The sequence below is a fragment of the Halichoeres trimaculatus genome, unplaced genomic scaffold (genome assembly GCF_033239565.1).
Source record: "Halichoeres trimaculatus isolate MK-OKI-2021-1 unplaced genomic scaffold, fHalTri1.1 fHalTri1_scaffold_13, whole genome shotgun sequence".
NCBI classification, from domain to species: domain Eukaryota; kingdom Metazoa; phylum Chordata; class Actinopteri; order Labriformes; family Labridae; genus Halichoeres; species Halichoeres trimaculatus.
In genome coordinates this window covers 10,180,977-10,201,033 of record NW_027437191.1, presented here as the reverse complement: position 1 = coordinate 10,201,033, position 20,057 = coordinate 10,180,977, and the positions used below count along the sequence as shown (strand labels likewise).

At 42.5% G+C, this 20,057-nt stretch overlaps 1 protein-coding gene across 1 annotated transcript in view; it reads right to left on the bottom strand.

Annotated features, from left to right (window-relative positions):
- Nucleotides 1-19,800, bottom strand: part of fynb (FYN proto-oncogene, Src family tyrosine kinase b) — a 121,732-nt gene extending 101,932 nt beyond the window's left edge. Inside the window, exon 1 of the mRNA XM_074684710.1 lies at nt 19,655-19,800. The gene's annotated coding sequence lies outside the window, so the exon portion shown is untranslated. The remainder of the gene's footprint in view (nt 1-19,654) is intronic.
- Nucleotides 19,801-20,057: the final 257 nt, after the last annotated feature.

Here is a 20,057-nt window from a genome sequence, read left to right as displayed (position 1 = left end):
AAAGTGCAGTGATGTTTGAGTCAGTTTGGCACAAACTGCAGTAGGGCTGCAACAGTGAATCGATAAAAATTGAAAAAAAAATTCGATAAGTAGAAGCATGGACAATGCTTTTCCTTGATCAATGCACTGTGCCGCGTCATTACTGTATTAGTTTCTCTTCAGTTTGTAAGTCTTCTTCCTTTTTGTCGGATTATTTAGTGGTTGGCAACTAGCTGAGGGTGCGTTACCACCACCTACTGGACTGGAGTGAAGATTACCTGGGCTGTGCGGCTGTATGCCTCACATGTAAACAGATCAGCGTGGCGGAGGAGAAGCCAAGCCGGTGAGAAAAATGAGTACACACGCAAAAAACGGCAGATCCGGAGAAGCCGTTCATCAAAAAAGTTCCCGAGCTTGGGAGAATTTCACACTGAATAAAAGCACACAACGTGTTAATCGACAAAAATGACCGAAATGCAATGATCCAGCACTTAAAACACAAACATGTTGGGCTCATCGATGACGAGCAGGGAGCTCAACAGCCAGGTGAGGAGCTACAAAATCCCACAAACACTCCTTAATATGTTATGAAATGCTCGGTTTGTCGTTTAAGACCCGTTTAGTCTTATTATTAAATCGTCTCTCCATTTGGAAACCTGGAGGAGTTCATTAACCTAACGTTAGCGTTAGCATTAGCTGCTACAGATAGTGTTAGGGCAGAGGGGGTGTCCTGTTGACTTGCAGGTGGAAAGATTGAGGACACATTTTTATTTATTTACCTTTTTGGCCCACTAAGTTCTTAATCTGATGACAGAACAATGCATTTTCTGTTATTTTGCCCATACTGTTGATTCTTTAAGTGACAGATTCATGTCATTTGTCATACTTTATGAAAGTAGCATCTGGTCAGTTTAAACTTTGTTCATATATGTTGTTTCTTTGTGTATGTCATTAATCAAACAATAGTCATCAACTAAAATAAAAACACATTTGGTTTGTTGAATTTTACTATTATGCATTTCATCCTTTTTTTCCCCTGATCCATTGATTTATCATAAACACTATCGTCAGAGTAATTGATTACTAAAATAATCGTTAGTTGCAGCCCTAAACTGCAGATTACTTTAAGATTAGCTGCTTTATAAGTAAAATGTGTAGTTCTAAAAAGCAGTAGTGTCATTATTTTACATGACAGTGGCAGCAAAAGCAGAGATACACCACCTAGCCTTAGCTATGGTGTACAGAAAGGGACAAAATAGCACATTTGAGAAAGCAGCAATTGAATGAAGAAAAGCTCATTGTGAGCATCTTCACTCTGCCCTCCCACTTGTTCAGTTTCGTGCTCTGTTCACACATCTGCAAACTTTACACAAACATGTCACTGCGAGGCTGTACATCAGGCCTGGGTGGTTTCACACATGCAGGCCACCTGGAGATGAGCAGCAGCTGTGTGCATGTGAGACAGACGCTCAGGTGAAGAAGAAAAAAATACTGAGGCTTTATTCTGAAAGTCAACGGGGGTTAAAATGAGAGGACTGTACACACTGATGGAGTCAAAAAATGACTGTGCAGAGAATATAGTAAATACATGATTTCCAAAGGATCATTAATAAATCTGATACAGTCTTTGTGAGCTGAGTTCTCTCTGTCCTCTCACAGATAACAGAGAATATACAGATAGAGCAGAAGAAGGAGAGTCAGAGAGGAAATGATACAGAAAAACAGGATGAGACGTGAAGCTTTGACCTCCTTTCTGTCTACATCTATCTCTCTGGTGGTGTTTTACCACGGGACTCAGCAGGTGAGACCGTACCTTTAAAAACAGCTCTGACTACAGAGAGTGAACACTGAGTGAACATCCTCAGTGTTTCTCCTCTCACAGCTCAGCTGTTTTTTGAGCTTATGCTGAAGAACTGTGCGGGTTTCCCTAAAATACCGCTGCTGACCTCAGAGTGTTACTGCAACATGTGATTCATGTCTTTGGCTGCTCCACATGTCTGCCTCAGCTCTAAAGCCTCCTTCCTCGCTGTCAACCGGATGGAGTCATGGCGACGAGCTCCCAGCACGCTCTGCAGTGAGTCTGTGGAGCTTCTGGCCCCGGAGGCAGAGCGGACTCTCTCTTTTCATCAGCAGCCCTCCTCCAATAAAACATAAAGGCACAGAGGCTGCGGGGTAAAGTCATTCAGACACACAAAGCTGTCACATGACCAGAAGAAGCACAACAGGCTCAGTCATTCTGCTGCTGCCGCTCTCTGCGGGGACAGAAGAGTGGGCTGCTGGACGGCCTGCAGGATCCACAGAGAAGACTCGCCTCTTATTGTGCTGATCTGCCACGGAGGGACTGTGGGCAGGAAGGCCGGCACTGCATGTACTGAGCTGTTCTGACAGAGTTCAGGCTGAAAATCAGCTTTTGTTCTCAGATTTATGTAGTCTGCCTCCCACAGATATCTCCAGCTCTCCTCACTGATGTTACTGTTTGTCATTATCAGGAGGAGGACGTGGTCGAAGAAAGATCATGAAACTGTCATTTCATGGTCTTCCTTTCTGATCAATGGCTTTGGCTCTCTGTCAGTCTTCATTCACCAGAATGACCATATTTGGGCAAAAGGGAAGAGTTCACATGCACTTTACAATGGCCTGTCTGTTCTATCTGTCTTCAAACATATCTCTGAAACATCGATCCACATTCTCTTAAAATCAGCATCTTAACTCACCCCAGGTGTTCAATAACTCTGCCCTCTTTGTTTTCTCTCTTTGTTCTGGACAATCACTGTGTCTTTCCATCTTTTATTCCCTTTCTGCTGAGGTTGTGAGTGACGGCAGGCCTCAGACATGAGGGGGGTCCTTACTTTACAGAGAAGTTTTGACAAACGACATTTCCTTAACGCCTTTTTGACAAAATGCTATTTATTGTAGTTTTTACATAGCCAAAGAGTGAGTAGAGAGTTGTCGATCTACAACCTTTTCATACCAAAGTCCATTAGACGAGACAAAGGAAAGTGAAAAGTTATGAGCATAGCATTGGTATCAGCAGATATCTGAAAAAGTTTATCATCATATCAGCAGAGATGAAGATTTCGACTGATACAAAGTTGATGCATGAATTATGCACCTGTGATAAGAGCCGACACACCAACAAAGAGCGTCAATGTGTTGAAAAAGACAGTAGACACATCTCTGAATGTCTGTATTTGAAGAAAAATACTTTTGTTATCAGGATCAAAAGTTCTTAATCCTCTTTTATGCAAAACTGGGAAATTCTGGTACACAGGACCAAACAGACTTGGTTCTCTTAAAGAGCAACAAAAGAAGCTTTGAATCATTTGTTTTCAGCCAAAGTGATCAGCACTTGATATATAGGCAAAAATCTAATGTCTTGCAAGCCTTGATGGAAATTAATTGGGTTACTTACAGAACTTAAATCTTTATCAGTGAATCCAGAAACAGTATTCCTGACTCTGCACATACATTCTTTTTACTGATGTCAAACCAGAATTACACAAACTATCAAAAATAATGTTAAGTCCTCAGACCAATCTGTCAGCTCAACAATCCACAGCAAGATGTTTGTTCAACTATATCAAAATCAGGATTCTTTGTCAAAAAAACTTTTTTTTTTTCAAAGTCATATTCTTCATTTCAGTCTTTATAAATTAGATTGGAAAAAAGTAGGGATAGACCGATTATCGGCTGGGCTTACTGTCGGGGCTGATATTTGGCATTTTGAGGCATATCAGCATCTGCCTTTTTTTAAAATCCGACGGCCGATAAGAAACAAATTTAAAACTGCGTTGCTGCAGCTCTGATGCAGCCGCTCCACTTTCTGCAGTCACTACTCAGTCCCCAGCACTGTCCCACCCACAGTACCATCTGATTGGTTGCAAGCAGAGCCATGGCTCGGGAAACAGCCAATCAGCAGTGCAGCTATTACAGTTACTGCAGTTACAATGAAATTTTGGAAAACTTTATTTACTGTAGAAAACTTTGGCCATTTATTTTTTACGTTTTCATTCAATTTTATAAAACATGTTGCTACGCCTAGGAGCTGTTTAATAAACTCATGTTTAAAAGTATTTGAATGAAGTTAAGCTCAGTGCATGTAATGGGAAAGTTTGGCTCCTGATATAGTCGACACTATAGTAGACACTATCATCATAACTCTACTTTTTCACATGGTCTGGTGTTAAAAAAGCAAACTAAAAATCACAAAAATCACAATTTAAATTGAATCAGCACCCCAAAAATCGAAATAGATTCAAATCGCAAGAGTAGCACAAAAATTCTCCAAATGCGCCAACACAGAAACATGACCAAAAGAATCAATAAGCTAAGATAGATAGATAGATAGATAGATAGATAGATAGATAGATAGATAGATAGATAGATAGATAGATAGATAGATAGATAGATAGATAGATAGGTAGGTAGGTAGGTAGGTAGGTAGGTAGATGGATAGATAGATAGATAGATAGGTAGCTAGGTAGCTAGGTAGGTAGGTAGGTAGGTAGGTAGGTAGGTAGATAGATAGATAGATAGATAGATAGATAGATAGATAGATAGATAGATAGATAGATAGATAGGTAGGTAGGTAGGTAGGTAGGTAGGTAGGTAGGTAGGTAGATGGATAGATAGATAGGTAGCTAGGTAGGTAGGTAGGTAGGTAGGTAGGTAGGTAGATAGATAGATAGATAGATAGATAGATAGATAGATAGATAGATAGATAGATAGATAGATAGATAGATAGATAGATAGATAGATAGATAGATAGATAGATATTACTTTATTTGTCACTGCAAGAAGTACAACAAAATTGCAGTGACATCCCTTCCAAGACATATAAGAAGACAAACTTAGACAAGGGAAGACCGGAATGGGGTAAACCTGGGAGCCAGCTACCCAGCCCTTCTTTGACTAGATAAGAAATAACAACATTGGGGGAGGAGAGGAAGAAAAACATCAATTCCAGATTATTCCCTAGAGGGGGCATAGTTTTAGATCAAGAAAAAAAACCCACTTCAGCAAGCAGAACTCATCTGTCACTTAACACACCTACCTATACAAACCTTTCAGTCTAATCAAAACTCAAACAGGCAGGTTGTATAAGAACACATCACCTCGATTTCGTACCAGGCTGTAAAAATGTTTCTTTCTGCTGTAAAGTTGGACGTTCAAACATGGGACTCTATGAGGACTTACTCACTGCTTAAAACAGGCTCTAGTGGACACTCAGGGAACTGCACACTTTGGTATTTAAGAGCTGCAGCTTGGTTTGGATGTCTTTTGAACCAGTCTCTAGAAGCTCTATTCTAAAAATATTACTGAAGGTATCTTGCTTTATTCAGTGTTATATTATTTTTTCCCGTGAAATAGTCTCAGGTTTCAGCCTTTGTTACTCTCACATCTCCGCTGTAGCTGTAGAGTGATTTTCTTTCTTGCATCGAGTGCTGTAATGAATACTAAACTGATTTATGAATACATGGTTTCACATATTTAATGGCTCACAAAAGCATGGCTGAATAAAAGACACGCTGCTGAAAAGGAGTCAGGCAGTTTTGGTTCTCATGGCGGCTCCTCTGTATGCTGATGTTTCACAGGTCATTCAAGGAGCTTTAAACCCAAACACACGGAGAGGGGAGACGAGAGGCTGCATGTTGATCTCTGAGAGGAAGTCAGGAGGAGAGGGAAGCTCACAAAGCCAGTCAGCTGAAGTCAGTGACAGAGACAGGCTTACCCCCCATGAACACAGCTCAGTCATGATGTTCACAGACTCAGCCAAGCCGGAGGTTTCCCCGCTGGGGAGTGAACCCAGGTCTCTGACGGTGGGCGCCGGCTTTCGTTCCCTGTGTGCAGCTCCGACGCACTGTGCCTCATCCAGTTTAGCATAACGTCGCCGTCAGCCGCCCACTCCTGGTTCATTTCAGGGCTAGTCTCTGAAGGGTAAGTAGGGCACTTTGCCATTTCAATAATAGCTGCATTTGCAAAGCTTACAGCTGCAGGCTGCAGCCTTTACATGGATTTAGAGCAACCTTGCAGACGGAGGGGAACTTTGGCGCTGGTAATGCAATCAGCTGCTCGGGCTTTTCTCAAACATCGTCATGAGTTCATGGTAAAGATATGACATGCAGCCACACTAATTAAATCCAAACCGCCCCATCCGTGTTCCCCTGGGTGCTGACGGATGAGCCTTGATTGACAGGTCAGGACTGCCAGCGGGCCGAGAGACTGACTGACAGACACTGCTGAGGAGAAGGAGTGGATTAAAGCGGACAATTATCCTCAGCACACATTAGGCTGCATCTGCACATTAGGTTGAATCCGTGCAGGCTTTCTGGATCCACAGCAGAGCAGAGCAGAGCAGAGAGAGGGGATTTACCAGGTGATTAAAGCATTACGGAGACGGACAAATGAGAGTGTTTTATAGTGATCAAAAGTGAGTTCTTCAGGAACACGGCAGAGCTTTGCGTGTTCATTGTGACACAGAGGGTTTCACAATGTGGACACCCTGAACAGCACAGAGACAGTCCAATGGTCTCTGTGTCATGAACATGTGAAGAGGCACACACTTCTTTTATAACAACAGAAACATGCACTGTATGATTTGATGCCATACACATTCCTGTTTGGTTCATATTGACATGATAGCATCACGTAGTTGCTGCAGATTTGGCGGCTGAACATCCATGATGAGAATCTCCCGTTCCACCACATCTCAAAGGTGCTCTATTGGATTGAGATCTGGGGACTGTGGAGGACATTTGAGTACAGTGAACTCATTGTCATGTTGAAGAAACCAGTCTGAGATGATTCCAGCTTTATGACATGGAGCGTTATCCTGCTGGAAGTAGCCATCAGAAGATGGGTACACTGTGCTCATAAAGGGACCAGGGGACATGGTCAGCAACAATACTCAGGTAGGCTGTGGACTTAAAACCATGATCAGTTGGTACTAAGGAGCCCAAAGTGAGCCAAGAAAATATCCCCCACACCATTACACCACCAGCAGCAGCCTGAACCGTTGATACAAGGCAGGATGGATCCATGCTTTCATGTTGTTGTTGACACCAAATTCTGACCCTACCATCTGAATGTGGAGCAGAAATCCAGACTCATCAGACCAGGCAACGTTTTTCCAATCTTCTATGGTCCAGTTTTGGTGTTGCTGTGTGAATTGTAGCCTCAGTTTCCTGTTCTTAGCTGACAGGAGGGTCATCCGGTGTGGTCTTCTGCTGCTGTAGCCCATCTGCCTCAAGGTTGGACGTGTTGTGTGTTCAGAGATGCTCTTCTGCAGACATCGGTTGTAACCAGTGGTTATTTGAGTTACTGTTGCCTTTCTATCAGCTCCAACCAGTCTGTCCATTCTCCTCTGACCTCTGGCATCAACAAGGCATTTTGGCCCACAGAACTGCTGCTCACTGGATATTTTCTCTTTTTGGGACCGTTCTCTGTAAACCCTAGAGACGGTTGTGGGTTAAAATCCCAGTAGATAAGCAGTTTCTGAAATACTCAGACCAACAACCATGCCACGTTCAAAGTCTCTTAAATCACCTTTCTTCTCCATTCTGATGCTCGGTTTAAACTGCAGCAGATCGTCTTGACCATGTCTACATGCCTGAATCTATTGAGTTGCTGCCATGTGATTGGCTGATAAGAAATTTGCACTAACCAGCAGTTGGACAGGTGTGCCTAATAAAGTGACTGGTGAGTGTATATCAGCTGTAACCTGCAACACAAACCACCCAACCTGTGCAATAATCCATCAGAGCGAGCGATTGTGGCTTCAGTTCAAAGTTTCTTTTTCCCAGAATAATGATGATGGTATGATATTCACTCTCCTACTCCTCTCAGGATGTATGTCTAGGTACAGCTGCTGGAATGCCATCCCTGGCTCGGGGGCTTATTTAACGAGTAACAGAGGACTCTGAGGATAAAGCTGTGTGACAGTGAAGGCCCAGGTCTGGCGTGCCAGCGTGACGCCGCTGCCAGGATGAGCAATCATCTCCTTTGTCAGCATCTTGCAGCTGCATCAGCAATGCAGAGAAATGACGGTGCACAGAGCGGAGAGCAGCACAGAGGGCAGACAGGCAGCAGGGTTCAGGAGACTGTGTACTGCAGTGGAAATTGGTCCTAATCGAGGCTCTTGGCAGGAGTCTGACACATAGTTACTATCTAAGATGAGTTCTACTTATAAACAGCCACTCTGCCACTGCGCTCTGAGAGGAAATCTGTCTGCATAAAGCAAAATCAGGAGCAGCATTGAAATTCATAGAGGCCCTAATGGCTTCTTTGCAATGCAGATTTCCTAGCAGCAGTATCCAGGCGCAGCACAGGGAGGCTTTGTTAGGACAGAATATAGCCTTTGTAACTCAAACATGACATTACACACAGCTGGAAAATTCACCGCAACTCAATTATGCATGAAGACTGTCGGCTGTGGCATTAACATACCTTCAGAGAGCACGTTTGTTTTCAGAGCAACATACAAACAATCATCATGAGTCTGCCTGCCTTCATGGTAAACATGTCATTAATAAATAATGAAGCTCAGAGAGATGTATTGTGTGAGCCGCCTGTCATTTCAGCGAGGGGTATTAACACTAACACATGACTGTTACTGATGTCTGGACGGCAAAGCCTCCTGACGTTCAGGTGTTCTTCAAAGAAACAGGGGCTGGCACAGAAACACAGAGCTGCTCTGTGACTTTATGTTAAACACTAAACATTTACTTTCTACTGTCAGACTCAAAGATCAGGAGCTCATTAAACATCAGACATATGATCGTTCAACTGTTCTTTAGAGGAGAGATGAACTAAGTCCTAAAACAACAAGTTAAACTTTCAGGTCAACACCTTTATTTGACTTCTCTCTACGTGTTTTATCTTATGACGGAAAATATCAGCCTCTTGGGCATCATTGTATATCATGCTAGCCTTTACATTAAGGTGTTCAGGTTTATAGTGTATACCTTATGTTTAAGGTCTTTTTGTCCAAGGGTGTAGCATTTTGAACAGCTTTACCCATCCTTTATCCATGCACCCCTGGTCGATCCATCCATCCATCCATCCATCCATCCATCCATCCATCCATCCATCCATCCATCCATCCATCCATCCATCCATCCATCCATCAGTTCTTGCATCAATACATTTTTTATATCCATCTATGAATCCATCAATGAGTCCACCCATCCATTCATCTATCCATCTATCAGCCCTTTCATTGATTCATCCGTCCTTGCCAGGATCCATTCTGCCATCCATCTATCTTTGCATCAATCCATTGGTACATCCATATTTCACTTAATCAATGCATTCATTTATTGATTCATCATTCTATCAATCAGTAGTACATCCATCCAGAAGGGCTTCCAAACAACCATCAGTGCTTGCATTTGATGCTTGCATCCATCCATTCAATCATTAATCCATCCATCAGTGCATCCAACTATCCATCCAGCTGTTCAGTCATCAATGCATCCATCAATGCATCCATCAATACATCCCTGCATCCATTCGTCTATCTATCTATCTATCTATCTATCTATCTATCTATCTATCTATCTATCTATCTATCTATCTATCTATCTATCTATCTATCTATCTATCTATCCCGTAAGTCATCAATGTATCCATTCTTTCATTCATCTATTTGTTCATTCATTTTTTCATTTTTCCATCTATCTATCCATCAATGCATCCAATCATCCATTAGTGCAGTAGTTCTCATACTGGGGTTCGTGAGGCCACTCCAGGGGGTACGCAAGATTCAAAAATATATATTTAAAAAAAGCAACCAAGCTTAATTACTTTAACACAATTTATTCAATCAATGTTTGAATCCAATATAAGTTTAAGTTCTAAAACTGAGTACTTTATCCAATAGACACTAATAGTATAGCACTGTGTTTTATCCATCCATCCATCCATCCATCCATCCATCCATCCATCCATCCATCCATCCGTTTAACAATAATCCATTCATCTATCTTCCAACCCATGAGTAATTTTGATCCATCATCTAGCGTTGAAACTCTAGGTTGAAACCCTTCCTTGCTCATCATTTCCTGTTGGTAAAGTGTCGTGGTCTTTGTGAACAATAATCTCCAGTGACACATGATCAATCAAATCCTTCATACATCAAAATTTATCATCAAAAATGTCTGTCAATAGGAAATCTTTAAAGCACATGAGTCATTCACTTCTGCTTCTAACTGGTGCTTTTTTTATGCCGCACTCTTGATATGGAAAAGTGTTTGTTACCAGTTTGTCTGTTCTGCACGACTGTAAAACATGCTGCAAAAAGAGATACTCTGTAAACCACTCATCCTAGGTTAACAGAGGATTTTTATATTCAGGTGATTCACCACTGGTTCAAACTGTCAGATGTGTTTTTGTGAGAAAGACAGAGTACCATGAGAGAACCGGACAACATGCAAACTCTACACGGATAGTTTCCAGCTAAGGTTCAAACCAGAAACTGTGGGGGTACAGAGCTGTATCTAAACCTGACAAACAAGTCTCACTCACTCTCTCAGCACACTGCATGGACTCAGCCAGCCTCCTCTGCTGCGTCCAGCTGTTTCCCTGACCCACACGTGATGCCTCGGCTCCACTCCTCTCTGCTCACGCACATCTGGAGGAAACCTGCTGGAAGCTCCTCTGCTCCTGCAGCATTATAAACCTCAGGCTGGGTGTTGGCTGGAAGAATTAAAAGATTTCTGCTCGATTTATTCAGTGGTAAGGTTTTAAATATAGAGTAAGGCGCTCCAGTGCACTATTGAACCTCTGAATAAAGGCTAAATGGACTGGAGAGCTGAACAGAATTGGAGAGATTATGATTTGAAAAAAAAGCAGGCAGATTAAAAAAGGAAAACATTGAGCAGGATATGAAAGACAGCCAGGCTCAAGTCTCGCCTGGGCTCCAGATGTAAATGAGGATTCTTTTCAGGGGAAATGAAGCCACGCGCTGCAGCCATTAACTGACGGTGCACATTAGCAGAACGTTAATGCATACACACACAAACACAAAGGCGAGCTGAGGCAGGTGGAAGTGGCGGGCTGATAGGAAGATTATGTGTGATGATATCTGTGATGCTCCTTGAAGGAAACAAACAACTCCAGGTAATTGAATTCCTTTGAAAAATCACCCATCAGATGGACGTCTCCACAGGCCTGTTTGACAAGCTTTCATGTCAGTGCTTCTCTCTCACACATCATACCTCTACTACAGTGATCCAGCAGCACATACCCGGCTCCAAACATGTCTGTGTTTTAATGAAGCGGACTGATCGTGTCGTGGCTGAATATAAGCAGCGAGTTTAATGAGAGCTGAGGAGACAGAAGAAGCAGTGGTGATTTTGAGAGGCTGGAGGTCTGCAGGCGCTCAGAGGTGATCATATGATCTGTGTTTGTGCTCTCACGTCAGCCCACGTCCCCACAGGCTCCCTCACAGCGCGCATTCATCCGTGCTTCAACATTTACTCATCTGTAACAATAAGTTCATTTGAGCCTGAGAGTACGTCACGACTCAGCCACCAACTGCAGGGAGAGGAACAGATTCAGCAGATAGAGAGAAAGACACACATTTCATCGCTCTCCGCTGGATGCGTTGCACAAAGGACGACACTGTTTTGCTGACGTTCTGACCTCTGAGGTTCTGGCTTGACGCTGAGCACAGTCGTGTCGGAGACTGCAGACGTAAATACAGGAGGCAGAGTCCTCTAACCCACTGCGAGCTGAGTCTGATGACATCAGCTCCTGGACTGGACTCTGCTTTTATTTTTTGCACTTGATCTAATGAGAATGAAGGGAGGAGGGAGCTACATTTACCCACTCAGCGCCACTGCCTTTGATTTAATAAGCAACGCTCTCTATTAATAAGGGAAAACACACGACTAGTTAACCGGGTTAAATTGTACATCTGTAATTTAGTGGGTGCGTGAACACACAGGTATTACTATAAGAGTGTCAACTCCTGTCAAGACTGAGTCTGAGTCCCAGACGCAGTTCAACAACATCCTTTAAACCTGGGCTAACTGCTCCAGACTAATAGATAATTTTTACTGTGATGACATCAAAGACTGTGATACTTTTTTGCATGTTGCACTTTCTGCCCGTAGAAAGGTATGTTGAATTCAGACAACAAAAGGTCTAGAAGAGGTTACCCTGGATATAGAAATCAGTTAAACTAGTTATCAGTTTACCCTGTAGGTCTGAAATATCAGTCATATATTGTACCTAAACTGTACTTAAGCCTCCCTCCGCTAGCTGGAGCTGTGTCTCTAATTAAAGGTCCCATATTCTGCAGTTTAATATGGATCATTGATGTCTTCATGAAATGGTAGTAACATGTTTTGGTCCAAAAGGCCAATAAATCAAGCACAGCAGCATTGTTTCCAGGCTCTCATAGCCCCTCTGTTCAGAACGCTCTGATTTAGTGGGCTTGACCTTCATATGTAAATGAGCAACTCGTTTACCGCAACATTACAGGCTAGAACAACAGGCTAACCGCAGCTAAAGTTAGCATCCTGAAGCTAACACAGAGACAGGGGGGACACTGAGGAAAAGCTTTTACATCTGCTCCACAGCACACAGCATTTGAAATACTCCCATTTCCAGGGTCTGAGGTTTGTTGGTGGATGGTTGGTAAAACGCCTGGATTCAGGACGTCTATTTGCTAGCCCTCTGTTGTACTGTCCAAAGTTAGAAAAGCGGTAGGCCGTGAAGTGACTAGCACACATATGCACAGTTTAACTGAGTGTAGCTGGCACATTTCCTTGATAAATGAGCTCTAGTCACTTAAACTTGTCTGATGGGAAGCTTGTGCATGGAACTATGTGGCTGTTTACAGCCAAAAACAGCCACACTCCTCTCCCCGCTGCTGGAGAGATTTCTCTCCAGATGCAGGGAGGGGAGTGGGCAGGGAGTGGGTTCGGGGGTATCTGCTCCGGTGGACCAATCAGGTCAGACTTGCTCCTGAAAAAAAGGGACTCACTGACGTCGGCAAACCCCGGGAATTCCAAACAGCTCGACTTAGGTCAGGATTTTACATTCACAAGCACTACTAAGTACAGGTTTTGTCATTAAATATCACATTTTGTGGGCTGGGAGGAAAGCCAAAGACCCACAAATTTCACTAAAAGACTTAATAAAGTGTTTTTTGCACAATATTGGACCTTTAATGTCTGCTCTCATACTGCTATAAAGCTCTACAACCTGGATGTAAACAGTAGGGATGGGCATTTCAAGCAAAAGAGCTATTCGTTATTTCCTTGTAACTAGGGATGCGGCAATATGAAAATTTTGGCTGATACTGATGTCCAATATTGATATTGCTGTTATAGCCGATACCCAATATTAACCAATATCAATATTGTAAAAAAAAGAAAAAATAACATCCCAGATGATCAGATTTTAAACATCCTGAAAATCATGCAAACTGAATTTTTCAGTATCTCCCTTTGTTTTCAAACTTGTTTTCTTTCCAAATAAGGAGGTGACAGGACCACCATAATACAAAAGCAACAGTGTTTACAGTAACTCTTGGATCACAACAAGTATAACTCAAATCTGTGAAAAAGTTAAAGTCAAAGGATGGAGCGCCCAAGATGAACGAATCAAATAAGTATGTTTTGTCTGTTTTCTGGATGAAAAACAGGAAGAGAGACATAAAAGAAGAGAGTTCTCTCTTCTTAGGTAGTTTCGGTGATTACATAGTCATAGAAAACAATATTATGTGGGTCTTGAAATTTCTTTCAAGATGCTCTGAAAGTGGCCGGCAGCTAATAAGTAAATACCGGCCCACATTTACACATCGACCGATGGCAATATTGAAACTGGTATATTGTGCATCCCTACTCGTAACTATTCAAAGATTGCCATCCACACACGTCTGCCAACATCACACTTTGACAAAGATGCAGGGGGCTGTTATGCTCTGCATGTCAATCATGATACCTACTTCTTCGGGTGACAAAGCTGACCCCTGAATGTTGATCTGCTGACAGCGCCGCACTTTCCGCTGCATGCCTCGCTGTCACATGGCTGAGTGTAGTTGTTGACAACTCGTGATATGCTAGCCTAACCTTGCCGAGTTTGCACTATACCACATTTTTGTTCATTTTTCAAAGGGAGTTCCCACACTTCCCAATCCATATTTAAACATCTCCTCATTCTTGTTTTGGCTGTAAATCCTCAAGCCTGTTCACTTCTGGTCTGGCTCTGTTCAATATGTCAGTTTGTTGACGTGGTCAAGTTAAATATGATCTAGTTTAGACACAGTTTTTTTTTTTTTTTTTAAGTCATTGGGCATTTTTGATGGTTTCCCTGCACAGTTTCCTGTCTCACTTGACATGCTTTTTGAGAATCTGACGCGTAACAGCTCCAGCATCCTGTATAAAACTGCACTCTGCTGCAGACAGGACGATGTGATTGTCACATCTGACTTTTTTTATGCTAACGAGTATTCAAATATTTGCAAATCATTGGCCATCACTAGTAAACAGTCACAGATGACAGATATCATCTGGTAGCGTAGCATGGCTTGTTGGTATGATGATCTAGTAAATGGAGATAAAGCTGCATGTTGGCGGTGTGTTTTATAACTCTGAAGTCTGAATTTTAACTCACATTTAAAGGATTAGGAAAGAAGTCACTTTGGGACATCACACTCTATATTTAACCTGATGCCAGGGAAACATGTGCAATGTTAGAAAATAATACTTTTTAAATAAGCTCGTTCTCTGAATGTTTACCTTGTCCATCTAAAACTTGTTAATGTTTCCTTAAAATGTTCCCAGGAGACAATTCACTGAAGGAGCAGTTCAGTGTAGTAGGTTGGAAGTTACAAAACAAGAAAGGTTTGAGTTTATCTTCAGGCTCCGTCTGCCTTCTTATACAAGGAGCAGGTCTAAAAACCACGTACATCACAGCGCACAGTGACATCAGGAGTGATACAGACACTGTGAGCACAGTTCACAGCTGCACTCAGGACGTCGTAGGAGTACAGAACAGAACAGCCCAGCAGCATCTATCACAGAGATGTGAAGGGAGTGATGAGGTTCACTTAAGGTGAGTGTGTGTGTGCAAAGAGCAGGTTTTAACCAGGTTACACAGACAGAGCAGTGCTGAGGAGGGTCCATGGTGGAGCACATTTAAAACTAGAAATAACCTAAAAACTAAACACAGAGCAGCTGCACAATCTGCTGAATCAGTGTGATCACAGGAGAATATTTAATCTACAACTCAGTTCAAATTTACGCCAAACAGACACAGACATCTTCTTTTTCTAGAGACGATAAAGAGCAGAGCACAGCTACAGGGATGTTTTTCATAAAACCATGTGACACATGGTCATCCTGCCCGCTGAGGCCTCTGTTATCTAAATGATCCTATTTATATGTCTGCTCCACAAAATCAACACTATTATTCCACTAATTTTAAAGCATATTCTTTCTCCAATACAATGCTGAAGTTTTATTCAGTGAATTTAAACTTCTAAACTCTTTAATTCTGAACACAAAACAGCAATCACTGAAGATAATTTAGCCATTGAAGAAGCAGCAGAGCAGCAATTGGCTGCATGGTCAGAGACAGCAGCTGTTACAAGTTTATTCAGGAGCATCTTTCTTTTTAACTCAATGAAATAAAGTTATCTTTGTGGGCATTTTGTATAAAATGAAACATTTACAGTATCAACCTGAGCCTCTAAGGCGTTTGCAGTTCTGCTATTTGCTTCCAACAGATAACACTCAGCTGGGTCTAATCCAGAACTTTCTCTTCCTTTCACGTCCTTTAGACCCATATTAGTGAAAATGGGGCCTAGGTTTAAAAATAGCAGAATCGCCCCTTAATGAGGCCACACCCTCCCGTTTTGCCCCGGGCTCCCTGAGCTGATTAATGAAGCCATAATTAATTAATCCAGCAATGAAAACAAAAACTACACGTCCATGACATTTACAGACTGCAGCTGTTCGTTACACTAACAGGAGCATTTCTGCTTCTTCTGCAGCATTAAACTTCCTGTGCGCTGCGTCTCGTACGTCCTCACCTCTGTGTGATACCCTGCCTGATCAGCTCCCTCCTGCTGTGATGAGGAACTCTCTGCCTGCTCCGGCTGCCTCTGCACCACAGAGAACAGCACCAGAATAAGAAGCTGTTTAAAGCTGCCGGTGTGAACTCAGGGAGGACTTTGATCAGTGATACACTGCACGCCGCGTCCTTTTGTTTAGCACAGAAAATAAACGGAGAAGCCCCGCACTCATACCTTCTCCTGACGAGAGAGCAGGGTTTTTTTTCTCTGTTAGACGGCAGAGTCAGTCGAGGACATCCGCTGCACAAAACTAGTGTGAAAAAAGTCTGACAATACTGGGGAAGCAACAAAGATGACAGTTCAACATGTCCATCCTTCTCTTCTTTACAGAGAATAAAAAAAAAAAAAGACTCCAAACCATGAAAGTTCTCTGAGAAATTTAATGTTTCCTCATACTTAAACTCGGGGTGTAAGGTGGGGCTGCTAGCTGAGCTGCCATTGGTGACAGGATCAATTTTACGTGAATATTCCTTCAGTCTTCATCATTCACATGGTTTCAAATGCAAAGTATTCTTCAGGTTTTGGGAGCTGTGAGCTGAGCTGCTGCTCACTAAGCTCAGCTTGTTTCTATAAAGCTGATGGCTGAAATATCTATCCAACTAAAGATAACTGAGAGTTAAACATGAGTCGGTTGCAGGCTGAGAGGCTGGAGCTGAGTTTATTTCTGCCATTAAGTGGTGTTAGATCAATCCATATTATCACCTGACAAAGGGTTCACACACCTAACTGGTGGGTTTAGACTAGGGGTGCACTAGGGATGGGAATTTGCAGTAATTCCTATATTTGAATATTCTAAATATCAAATGAACGAATATTTGCATTTTTTATTTTTATTTAAAACATTAATGAAAATAGGATTCCTCTGACACCAAACTCCCGGACCTTAAATAAGGACAATACCTGCATCCACTCTCATAGATGTTGTTCCCCGTACTCTGGCTCAACAAACGCTATCAGCTCTCTGAAGTCTTCACCTTCCACAAAGTTTAATGGGAGCACACATCTAGTTATCTTCTCCACTCTTGTTTTGTCACAACGACGCGCTAACAGGGCTAGCAACTGACATGATGCGAGACAGCCTGTCTCAGCTTTTTTCTCCTTGTGCTTTGAGCTCATGTGCTTAAGCATTGAACTAGTAATTCCATCACATGCAAGTGTGATGCACATATCTCGCACTGCATATTCACTTTGTCGTTTTTGCCGAAGTGCTTTCAGACATTACTTTCCTTGACTGGCATGTAGCAGACAGTTCTGCATTTGTTGTGCTTTTGATTTTGGTGTAATAACATGTTCCTAGAGGGTTGCCGTAGCTGCCGTATAACAGTTGTTTTTGGTGAACTGAAGCTGTGGCCGGACTAGTCTTAAATTTGTACCGTTGATAATTGTCCTACCTAGCATCTTCAGAAAGGGCGAAGAAAAAACACCGGGTCACACATGTAAAGATGTGTGTGTTCAAGTTACGTCACCAAAAGCAGTGCTTGCACAGGTGGGCGGCTAGCAAAATGTTAGTCGAATAATGAAGTTAATAGCGAGTACTCGAGTACTTGATTACTCGTACCCATCCCTAGGGTGCACCGATCACAATTTTCTGGCTGATCATCGATCTTTAAAAAGCCTGACCTTCTGATATCAATTTGGGCTGATACTGATTTTTATTTTTCATAACTGACAGCATATACCTTCAATGTTCCAATCTTATCTGAAAATCATTGAACAATACCTGTGAAACAATAAAATCTTTATGTTTTAACTTAAACAACCAATAAAGTGTCCCGAGTTTTAGGTCTCAGAGCAAAAAGCAACAATGGCTGGCTGTTAGACCTTCCCAGAGGTTGACAAGATCAGCATTATATGTCAGGATGGGCCAATCACCGATCGATCGGTGCATGTCTAGTTTAGACCTGTTAATGTTTGTGGAGAGCGTCCTGAGATGACATTTGTTGTGATTTTGACACTATATAAACCTATTCTTTTTTTTTTTTATCCAAAAAGACAAAACATGAGTTGTGACAGGACTTGCAGATTAGTAAACTGATGCACAGGTGAGTCTGCATTTCAGACTAACTAAAGCCTATGATACTTCAGTTAGCTTCTCTCCAGAAATAAGTCAACCTTTGTGCAAGTCATTTCCTACACAGCTGCAAATCAATATGCTGTGACTCACGTTGTGTCTTAATCTCATAGGGCCTGATCTCAGATTTAGGAACAAGAAACTTGTCCACAGTTTATCACCATTAATGACGTGTAATAAGGGATGTCCTGGCTGATGGGATCACTTTTTGAACTTTAAGGAAAAGATAGTACAGTGCTTTATAGAGATTTCCTTTACCTTGCAGTGTACCACAATCTTTTACTTTCCACCTAAACTCAGCATGTCAAAGCATCTGGTTTGCCTTCTTGTAACAAAAATCTTGCATCACTTTGTCAAGTGCACAAAGCGTTTGCAAGCTGCTGGCACTGCTCACAAACCAAAGGAATCTGTCTTTCTTGGAATTAGAGAAACAAAGTGCTTCTAAAGAAAATCAAAGCATGGGGAAATTTCAACTTCATATCACACTGTCGCACATCCAGTTTCTGCTGCTGCTGCTACTCTTCCAAAGAAAGATACCTGGAATAAATGTAGCTGTAACAAAGTGCCACATTTCACTACACGCCACATGTGGTACACAGACTGCTTCAGGAGGAGACAGGCTGATGGAAGAGGCCAGCGATGAGATCACCAACACTAATTTTGTGGATGCAAACTGTGTGGTTGAAGCCAAGTGTCAGTGATGATGTCTGACATTGTTTCAGAAGGTAATGGGAGTAATTAACCCTGATGAGGAAGGAGCAGAGAGATCAAGTTCATCTGCAGGGTGAGGATAGGAGTGATCAGCTCTGCAGGATTACAGCCAACAGCTTGGACAGACGGTGTCAGAGTGATGCCAACCTGCTTCACCTGCTTCCCCTGATGTGGAGGAATGCTGCCTGCTCCAACTCTGTTTCTAATACTGCATACAAAAAGACCCTGAACGCACCGCAGATAAGAGAGTGTGTGTGAGAGGGAGCTCCTGTTAGTCATGTGAGGTTGTGTCCTTCATCTGACTCCACTGAGCATCAATAGGAGAAGCTGCTGATGGTGATGGGAGACAGGGGAGAGAGGGAGGAGGAGGTAAACAACCGAGCAGAGGATCTAAAACCAATGCGTCAACACGCTGTGCGGGCTCAAACCCTCCTGTGTGATGAGAAACTCTGAGGACTCCTCATTTTGCTGCCGCTGACCGTGGATAACCTACTTGTCTAATTAGCTCTGGGTGCTGTTTCTTCATCAAGCAGGCTAAATGTGTGTGCAGTGTGCAGGCTATTTAACTGAACACACACACACACGCACACACACACACACACACGCACACGCACGTACACACACAGGTTACCGTTATTTAAAAACACAGTGGAGCCGACGCCTCACCCAGACAGGCTCTCTTCACAGCATCAGCTTTATGTTCAAGGCTAGAATAACAATAACCTGCAGAAATCAGAGTAATTCATTCGGCTGTGGAGACACAAACAGCTGAGTGATGAATAAAAAGAGAAAAGAGAGACTCTTACCAGATTGAACGCCTCTAATTTGCCGCTGAGCTATAGTCCATCTCCTTTAAATGGGAATAATGTGACAGATGAAACCGGAGCGCTGCCGTGCTGGCCCTGATGTCTCCGTGCTGCTCGTCGTAGCCGCTGCGTGTGATGGCGTTAGCTCTGCAGGGCCACAATGAAACCGTGGTGCCTTCAGGGGTTGTAGGAAAAAATGGAACTTACTAAAGTGTTATAAATACACCAAACCACTTTGCACAAGAAGGCTACAGGAGGTAGTATATCTGTTCGACTGTGGTTATAGCCGAGTAGAGGCTTTGTGTTTTAATAGCACAGCATATTAAAGGCTTAATTATTCTGATTTTATCTTAATAGATACTGAGCACTAAGCACTGTTCAAATAACCCCTTTTATAATGGAT